The 9,022-nt window shown below is 34.9% G+C and overlaps 1 long non-coding RNA gene across 1 annotated transcript; it reads right to left on the reverse strand.

Moving 5' to 3' along the window:
- Positions 1-1,314: 1,314 nt before the first annotated feature.
- Positions 1,315-5,058, reverse strand: LOC147995735 (uncharacterized). Its single transcript, XR_015684705.1, has 3 exons — positions 4,962-5,058; positions 3,474-3,620; positions 1,315-3,123 (listed from the first exon to the last, which is right to left on the reverse strand). It is a non-coding gene; the product is annotated as an uncharacterized LOC147995735 (long non-coding RNA).
- Between the last annotated feature and the right edge of the window lie 3,964 nt (positions 5,059-9,022).

Raw genomic sequence — 9,022 nt, forward strand, 5'->3', positions numbered from 1 at the left:
CAGACGTGTCCTGTCATAGAGTAATTTTGCCTTTCTGTGTTTTGAGACCACCAGGCAGGTCGCTTGGAGCAGAAAAGTTGGTCTTACCTGTGGTCCCGTGGCTCAAGTTGCTTGTGGGTGGCTGCTGTTTAAGAATCGTTCTTTTCATGTCAATCCTTAAAGGATTCCTAGCACTTCTTCTGGTTTCTCAGCCTGGGCACTCTCTCAAATGTGCATGCCATTGTTTGCAACATGTGAAATTCAAGTTAAAATGCTTCTGTAAATACAGCAACCTAATGTCTATCCTCTAAGGTTTATAACCTCACTTTGTTTCTAAGGAAAACATTTGAAGACTTGAATTTAATGCCTAGGGTCCTAATTGTTTAGCATATCTCCTTGACACCTGAATCAAAAATTCTAGTCCCTTGCAGTGCTATTATATCAGGGGGTAGTGGAAGTCCCATCTTGCTCTTTTATTTTTCTGAAATCACCTGAGAATTTATCTATGGTAGAAAATGAAAACATGTTCCCATTTCAGTACTCACGATCATCAATCCCTTTAGTCAACATTGCCTAAAGTTGTTACAAAGCCTAACTCCTCAGGGCACAGATGTTTAGGACAGATAATTGGGCTTTTGGTGATACCTCGTTTGTGAAGTCAGAAGATACTATACATGAAACTAAAATATTTACTAGTACATCATGAATATTTCAAACTCTTAAATGTCTTAATCCTGTACTTTTTGTATTGATATCTATGGCATTGACAGTATTTTTAGCACTAATTTTGAGCTCTGGATCTGCATTATCTATACATACAGTTTCAATGCATGTCTTTACATTGTGTGCCATGCTAAATATTTCCTAAAGTTAGGGATTCTCATTTAAGGGGTGGAGTTAATCTCTTTATATATACATGATGATGTTTGAGGAGATACAATTCTTTTCCTCTTTCTGACTTTGTTTTCTTTTAACCATATTGGCCTTTCTTTTACATATTAATCATTGCTGTAGACAGTTGTGCAGGCCATTGTTTTCCTATTTATCTGTCTCTGAAATAATGGAATAACTCTCAAAAGTGTCAAAATTTTTACATATTACATACCTGTAAATCTAGTTTGATTCATGCTTTTCCATTCTGTTGCCATCTGTGGAGTAAGACTTGACTCCTCTTGTCAAGTGATAGTGATACCTCTGTTCTTGGCTATGAATCATTGGAACTATTACCCTCCTGTTCCTTTGAGAAATCTGGATTTTAAGTTTCAGCTGTCTGTTTTATAAGACATGCCCATTTCATCCTGGAAGCTTTGTGGAAACAAGAACTGCCAGAAAATTGTGAACAGTGGAAATCTTTTCTATTGTTCTGGTGGAGACTTGATCTCTGAGTATTTTCACAATGTTTCAATACAGAATACAAGATTTCTTGGAACAATTGTTGCTTTCTAGAAGATACCTTCATTAGATATTAGATAAGGTTTTGCAGATTTCCTAAAAACTTCACATATCCTTTCATATTTTAGTATTGAAGAAGTTTTCCCTTTTCAGTTTAGACCTCAAAGATAATTGTGGCAAATAATAAGTATGTTATTGGAGTATTTATATTTTGTATGGATTTTTTTCTGCCAAATAAATTATCACACCCACAATTAATCTCATTGAAGTTCTTAGTACTCAGAACAAATACAGCAGTATTCTATGCCAGAATATAACAGAAATGGCCACTAAAACATTTCTGATTGTTAGCATTTTTCTCTTCTGACATTCCATGAGTCAGGCTTTGACTGTTCAAAACTCTTACTCATTTCTTCAATAGACAATATAGAAAGGAATGTTCTTTCTGGATTCATCAATATCAGTCCAAACATTCTTTTATCATTGTTCAGATCTTTCTAGTTGTAACCCCAAGGGCCTTGAGATGTAATAAGACCTTGGGTAATATTGCATCAGGAAGGCAAGAAAAGATATTTCCTAAATAGTTTTTGTACTAGAATATACACCAATGTATTCTGCAAATTCTGAAGCATATAACTGTTTTAATACTATACATTTCATACTGGCTTTAATGATGTTAATATTTTAAAATTAAAATTTAATGTAAGCAACAACAGTATCTGTGGCTTAATTTGAAATAGAAGTCCTAATGCTTCTCAATAAGTTCTGAGTTATAGACATAAACCAATATGTATGATTTGTGAATCATACATACTTGGATTTATTTCTAAATACAGTCTGCAATTGATAGGTAGCTAAGTTCATGTGAGAAGTTGTCCAACTCTATCTGCATGATCAGAACATCATGTAGAAAACTTCTTTTATTGTTTCTTTGTTTTCTTTAGTCACAATTATGATCTACTTGATGAACAAAGATTCTTTGTTTTATTAATCCTTAAACTGGATAAATTTTCAGTTTATATATTACCAAATGAATTATCTTGACTTTTGATGAGGGAATGTTTGTGGGTATATCTCATTAAAATCTCCACTGGGTAGCCACAGGTTTCTGATTTTAAGGCAGGAATTTACAGATAAACATATTAAACAATCATTTTCATTCATTACACTGTAACCTTGTATCAGGAGTGTGCCCTATCTACAAACCTAGTAGCTTTCAGTGACTGCTTTGATTAGTGATGCCCAGCAAATTACAAACTTTAAAATCCAAGGTAATAGCATTTTAAATGATTCCTTTGTAATTTCAAACTGTTTCTTTAGAATCAATATACTATACTCAATGACAAAATAGGAGAAGTTAATCTGAAGAAGTATCAGAACCCATAAGAATGCCATATTTACCCCATCTGCCAACAACACCCAGACATATCCTGCAAACCAAGTTGTGAAAGCTGTTGCAGTAGATGTTGTCAGTATGTTGTTTCCTATAGATTCATAGTGGTAATTCTGATACAAATACTAGGCCAAGACATACAACTTTCTTAGGTTCCCTTTTCTTCAAATGCATGTGCAGAGCAGGCAGTCAAGGCTGGTACACTAGTTAAAATACATAGTACCTTCAGTATATTATCACTGTGTATATTGTCATCAACATCATATTGCTCTCCTCTTCACCAGAATTGTAAATTCTGAAGTTGATCAATGGGCTGATAATTCCATCTTCTAATTTGATCCGTTACACCGAGGCTGTCTCTGTATTATATAATAAAAATTATAGTGTATCCTGAATTTAATCTTGGGTCATTATGTACCTAAACAACAATCACAATAATAACTATGATGAGAATAACAACAAAGTGCTCTCAGTTTCTATATTCAGAACGTGTGTACAAGGAACTTTCTGAAATCAAGTGTTCCAAGAATAATTTTTTTTGATATTGACTGATGTTCCAGATACTCATGTTCTGATTTATGGTTACTATTGCTATGGAGAATGAACTAGATCAAAAGAAACTTGAGGAAAAAAGGCTTAATTTGATACTTTGACAGTATCATCAACCATTGTTAGAAAAGCAGAACAGAAACACAAACAGTAAAGGTACCTGGATACAAGAGGTGATGAATAGGCTATGGAGAAGTGATGGTTTCTAACTGTCATCCAATGAGTTGCTTAGTGTGCTTCTTATAGAATCCATGATCCTGCAGTTGTGGGCACATCCTCAAAGGGATAGTTCTTTTTTCTCTTCATGCTGTTATAAACAAAACATCCTGTAAATTTCATTTAGGCTGATCTTATTAAAGAGATATTTTCCTGTATTGAGGCTTCCCACTCACTAATAACATTAATATGTTCCAAGTTTCAATAAAATTAACCAGCACATATATTGCTTTTTCAATTTTACCATTTTAATGTGTATTTATCACAACAACCTTCTCTTTTGTGTACATTGTATGTATGTAGCTATATTTTATGAATTCTCCAATGAGTTTGCAATAGTCTTTTCCCTATCATTAAAGTTATTTTCTGCTTCAGATACATCTTCTCTAACACAGAAGTAGTATTTTCTTTATGGTATTTTTGTTTTTTGACTATGTAATCTTCATTAAACATGGCTATTTCATCACACTCAGTTGAGTGTCTCTCAAATCCACTTTTCTGTTTATAACACTTGCCCTTCCAAATTTATCATACTATTATTTTATACACCACTCTGCACTTCATGTTAATATCTGCAAACCTAAGTCATACAATTTTGAATTCCTCTGTGTAGGAGAATAGACTGTGTTCTGTCTTCTGTCACAGCCAAACTTCTCTATCTTCACAGTCTGATTTTTCTCATGTGTCTTAAGTTGTTTGGATTCTAGTTTGGGGTCTTTACCACAGATTTAATACGAGCTTTCTTTTAAACTTCCAGATGGTAATCTACTGTACGTGTCTAATCTTTTATTCAATTTAGCTTCAAGTCAGAAGATAGAAAGAGAAGATGAATATCCCTCTTCTGGTCATGTGGTTCCTTACACAAGCAATCTCCATCTGATCAAAATTACCCAGCTAAGTTAAATATCATATTATAAATGACTGCAGCCATATAACATGTAAGGTGTCACAGTTGTCCTTTTTCAATACATTTTATGTATTTTAGGAGTTTGCTACAACTGGGCTAATACTCCCCCACAAATGTATATGAGTGAAGTCTGGAGACTTCAGAGAGATTCACTACCATCCAAAGCATTTTATTCAATAGAAGAGAAGGTAGAATGAACTGCTGTTTGTGTATTTCTGGAGACCAATTGTTGCAAAATGGCTTCAGTACAAAGCCAAGTTGAAGGCATCCAGAAATAGCAGAGCTCCGCTATGAAAATTTTCTTGGTTTGTTCAGACATGGTGTTGAAGCTTCAATAAACAGAAGAATTAACATACTTAGCAAGCAAAAGGAGCTACTCTTTTTAATGCTGAGCAAGGCTAGATATAGGGTTTAAGTGTTCCCGTCTTCTCTTTTCTCTTTACTATTTCTTCTAGCCATCATCCTCAAATCTCTGTCCACACCAAAACTACCCTTCATCTCAGGTTACCCTCTAAAGGAACATACCGCATCTTCAGCTTCCTCAGATCTGACACTTCCTGCTTGTCCAGGATTTCTTCTTGCTTGCCATTTTCAGGTCTTTTTACTTGGCATTAGTCTTTAGCTTGTAAAAGAGTGATTGGATATACCTCAATGTTTTTTCTTCTTATTTACCTTTTTCTTCATTTAGACCAAACACTGATAACATACTGGGTATTTCAAGTTGGATACTGAACATAGTAGAGAAGATATTCTAAGTATGGCAGCCATATATAGCAATAATAGAAGACAACCTAGAGTACTGTCAAAAAGAAGCACTGGATAGAGCAGCTGGATTTAATTCATTGGACATTTACTTTCTAAATAGCATTTTCTATTTCTATAAATGCTTAGTTTCATCTTATATTTCACTTTTGTATCACCAAAGAACTTAGAAAAAGTTTTTACCTTCATTAAAAATATAATTTGTCCTTACTTTCTTGATGGTTCTGCAAATTTCACATAAGGAAAGATGAAGGTGTATGTTTTAAAACAGTGTGTTACCATGATAACCATGTCAGTTTATGTTGACTTGTGTTGTATATTTTGTTACAAAAAATTTTATAACCCTGGCACAAAGTTGAATCAATGTAGTTCAGTAGCCCTATAACCAAATCTGTTTACCACCAAACATACTGTTGAGCACAACAATCGAAAAATATTTAAGAAATTTTTATAAAGGCTTTGAGGGCTAGGAATCAGCTTCATTCCTTCAATTATTTTTGCTTCATTATTATATTTCTTCCTTTAGAAAGATAAATTTTATTTTTGCTGTTGCATTTTTGAGGTTAATGAATTTGGTTCCTACTCATTTAAATGTGTCATGTTCCCCATCTCTTTTTTCATGTAGTATTGTCAAAGCCCCAACTAAACCTTTTAAACTTTCATTTGGGTCTCTCTGGTTATACAGATCCTCATGTAAAACATTTTACAATGAAAATTTAATTTGTTCTCCTACTTGTCTTCATTATAATTGATTTTCAGGCAAAGTGTGAGGAAAGACACCTCAGAATATTCCCAGTTTCAGGTCATACACCACCTTCAATGTAATAATGTTTATCAGGCTATCTTGTTTAATGCAATTAAACAACCCATGTTGGAAGTTCCATGATTTTGGTCACACTAATTGTTTTATTGTGCCCCTCTAAGGTCGTCTTGCATCATAGATCCTGTTCCAAGTTGGTATAGTTCTGCAGAGACTTAATTAAGATACAGGATTTATCTATTATGGGAAAGTTAATTTCTGGAGTGCAAAAATCCTGCTTAGAGAAATTTAGGTAATATACAAATTACAGTCATCAGTGTCTATGTTCTTTATAGGGAAGAATATTTGGCTAATATTAGTAAGCAATTGAGTTACTTGATTTGTGTATATGCTCAAATTAATGTACTTGATAAACAATTATGGCAGAGACACAGCCATTGTTTAATCTACTGTTCTAGGCAAATGGATTGATCTAGAAAATATCATCCTGAGTGAGGTAACCCAATCACAAAATAACACACATTTTATGCACTTACTGATAAGTGGGTATTAGCTCAAAAGATTGAATTAACCAAGATACAATTCATGGACCACATGAAGCTTAAGGAGAAGGATGACCAAAGTGTGGATGCTTCAGTTCTTCTTGGAAAGTAGAACAAAAATATTCATAGGAGGAGATATGGACTCAAAATTTGGAGCAGAACCTACGCTACCTGGGGATTTAGCCCATATACATACAGCCACCAATCCCAGATAATATTGCTGATGCCAGGAAGAGCATGCTGACAGGAGCCTGATGTAGCAATCTCCTGAGAGGCTCTACCAGAACATGACAAGTACAGAGGTGAATGCTAGCAGCAAAACATTGAACTGAGAATGGGGTCCTCATTGGAGGAGTTAGAGAAATAATTGAAGGAGCTGAAAGGTCATGTAACCCCATAAGAAAAACACCAAAACAGAGCTCCCCGGGACTAAATCACTACCCCAAAAGTACCAAGAGTACATGGACACATCCATGACTCCAGCTGTGTATGCAACAGGTGATTGCCTTGTTTGGTAAAAATGTGAGGAAAAGCACCTGGTCCTTCAAAAGTTGGACCCTCTCCTCAGTGTAGGTTCAAGCCAGGTTGGGGAGGTAGGAAGAGTTGTATGGTTGGGGAGGGGGAATACCCTCATAAAAGAAGGCTGAGGGATGATCGGATAGGTGGTATATGGACAGGAAATCAAGAAAGAGGATAACATTTGAAATGAAGTGAAAAAATCCAAACCCTTCCTCAAATTTCTTGAGCACATGGTAGTGCTGGCTGACATTTTTGTCCTTTTAGAAAATAAAAGCATTAGACAGGCTTAAAAATATATCTGGACATCTGCAATAGAATTTCAGATCCACAGAGATATTAGAGATGATCCAGCATCTTCAAGTTTATATATAGAAACTATGACCCTGGAGACTGAAGATGAACTATGCTTATTGAAACGTGTTGCAGAATCAGAAGGGAGATTGCAAAATTGGGAAGCAAGAGCATCAATGTTGAAAACTACCCACATTTTATAAATGTGAAATATTAAGAAATTGCAGCGACTCTACAGTAGATTGTGACATATCTAAAGTTCACTAATCTGTTTCTAAAATTAAGTTTATTCATCTGGAAAAATGGAGATGATAAGAAGCTTTCCAGTCAGCCTGAAGATACAAGTATTATGTATTACTATACCTTAAAAATAGATTTGTTGCTATTTTCACTTACTAGCAGAGGTTTTTAAGACCATTGATTTTGCTCTTTCTTACAGATTATGATGTCCAAGTGCACTATTTGTGCTCTTACATTCCTTTAGTTAACAAACCCCTGCTTCTTGCCATTACCCTTGAATGGTGTCCTTATGAAGACTATGTAGATCCTTAAGCTATAGTATGAGCCTCAACGCTGAACTTGATATGCTACAAGCAAACCACAGCAAAGAATTAAGGAAACCCCACAGTCTACGGCTTTGGATTTGAGAGGCAGAGTTTATGAATATAGAAAAGTCTTCTAGAGAAAGAATTGAAGGAGCTTAAGGGGTTTGCTACCCCAGAAGAAAAATACCAACCAACCACAACTCTCAGGGACTAATCCACCACCCAAAGAGTACACATGTACAGACCCATTGCTCCAGCTGCATATGTATCAGAGGATGACCTTTTTGGGCACAAATGGGAGAGCCCTTGGTTTTGCCAAGTCTGGACTCCCCAATGTAAGGGAATGTCAGGTTGGGCTTGCGGGAAGAGTTGGTTCATTGGGGAGATAATACCCTCATAGAAGAAGTGGGAGTGGTTATGTATTGGGATGGGAGTTCATGTACAGGAAACTGGGAAAGGGGATAACATTTGAAATGTAAAAATATCCTATAGAAGGAGTTTGATGCTTCAAAACAAAAAAAATTATTAAAAAAGAAAAGACTTCTAGAAAGCTCTGTAACAATAGGAAAAAAAAGGCCAGATGCATTCCATCAGGACAGGACCAGTTTTTCATACACTTTTACGGGAAGATGGTTGCATTGCTCTTGATAGAAAAGCATCTTTTCTTACAAGTGACATTTGAAAATGCCAATAATGCATCTCAGGTTGCTATATGAGCCATTATAAAAACAAAGTATTTCTGAATTTATTTATTTGTATTCAGATATCATACCATCATCTTTGAAAACACTGGCCATTCCCCTGTCATTTCAAGGATTTGTTTATCAATAAATATTGCAAATGCATCAGGGGTAATGTGTGTGTGTGTGTGTCTGTGTGTGTGTGTTTCTGTGTATTTCCCTTGTTTTTTTATGGTATGGAATTGCTTATTTCCTGTGTTTACTTGAATCTCTGAGTCAAGGAAGAAATAAAGAAATAAAGACTTTCTAGAATTCAGTAAAAATGTAGGCACAACATACTCATTTTTATGGGGCATAGTAATAGCAGTACTAAGAGCAAAGTTCATAAAATTATGTCCCTCCTTTAATGAATTATCCTCCTTAGTCAGTACTTTTTAAATTTTATTTTTCTTGGATAATTTATGTATTACCATTTAAAATGTTGTAC

Source organism: Rattus norvegicus, chromosome 3, assembly GCF_021556685.1.
Source record: "Rattus norvegicus strain SHRSP/BbbUtx chromosome 3, alternate assembly SHRSP_T2T, whole genome shotgun sequence".
Classification (NCBI taxonomy): domain Eukaryota; kingdom Metazoa; phylum Chordata; class Mammalia; order Rodentia; family Muridae; genus Rattus; species Rattus norvegicus.